Consider the following 1,331-nt stretch of genomic DNA (forward strand, 5'->3'; position numbering starts at 1 on the left):
GACACTGGAATTAGAGTTAATCTCCAAAAAGTGTCAGACTTGTGTGGTTCTGCAAAAGCCTCACTTGTGTCTATGCTTCCCAACAATACAGCTATTAATAAAAGGGCCTCACTTGTGTCTATGCTTCCCAACAATACAGCTATTAATAAAAGGATGGTATCTTGTTTTTTGAGGTTCCTTGCCTTATCCAGAGCGGATGATGGACCATGTCCGGGGCCTAGCCATGCTTGGCACAGAGGATGCTGTCTGTAGGGCTCTGGTTGTTTGCTGCGAAGTTGTGGTACCTGGGATGTGGAGCTGCAGGAGGGAGGAAAATAATCTCATTTTTTGCCAGCCTCTTGCCTGTGCTCAGTGAGATCTTTGGCTGCAAGACAGTCACCTCCTGTTCCTTGTTCTGCATGGGTCTAATAGCGATTTGGAGAAATGCGACTGCGGTCAATAAGTGTTGCAATTGAACAGAATACGGTCTCAGCTCCATGGTGCAAAGTACTCTGAAAAAAGTCGAAAGGCTTGCAAACCCTCCAACATATCTTAAGGTAGTTGTTAATTAGGGCATTGGGATGATGGGTCTGTCTGGATGGCTGTTGTAAGGATTTTGCTTCTGAGACGGCTGGTGCAGGTCCCAGGCTCTGTGAGCAGGATACTCCTATTGTTTTTTCCTACCTGCAGCATAAACTGCTTTTTGGTCTCTCGTGTGGCCTGCCGGGCTCTCAGCATGTGCCTGTGTATGTTGTGGACTAAGAGGGAATTCCGAGCAACTTAAATCTTGTCTCACGCTTTCTCTGTGCCCAGCTGTGAGCTATCACAAGCCCACATATCCCAGGACAAACTCATTTTTATGGTTCCTTCCCATAAAAAATCCATCCTGGCGTGTGCCAGGAGGTCTTGCTGGGATGTGGCTTTGCCTGGGCTGCATCTGTGCCGCTGGGTGCTTCATGGTGGGAGTCACCTGCCGAAATCACAGTGAAGTTGTTTAAACTGCATGGAGGCACCTGCAACCTTCTCATGGTGGGGGGAGGAAAATAAGCAGCAAAAGGTCTTGATCTTCTCCTGTGGCAAACGTCAGATGAGCTTCACCCAGAAGCACCTTTTCTCCCCTGTAGACTTACAGGCAGCTCAGAGGAAGGTGTCCCCGCTGCCAATGTCTCGGTTTGGGCAGATGAACCCTGCTGTTGGGGACAGACAGAGCCTCCTCCTTTGCTGCTGCTGTACAGGGGAAAAAATGTGCCGTGGAGGCAAAGAGGAGCAGCTGGCTCCAAACCTCGCTGGGCAGTTTGTCCCTGAGTGTGCTTGCAGATGCCCTGGCTGTGGAGCAGGGAGCAATGGCAGGA

Source organism: Fulmarus glacialis, unplaced genomic scaffold, assembly GCF_000690835.1.
Source record: "Fulmarus glacialis isolate BGI_N327 unplaced genomic scaffold, ASM69083v1 scaffold30253, whole genome shotgun sequence".
NCBI lineage: Eukaryota > Metazoa > Chordata > Aves > Procellariiformes > Procellariidae > Fulmarus > Fulmarus glacialis.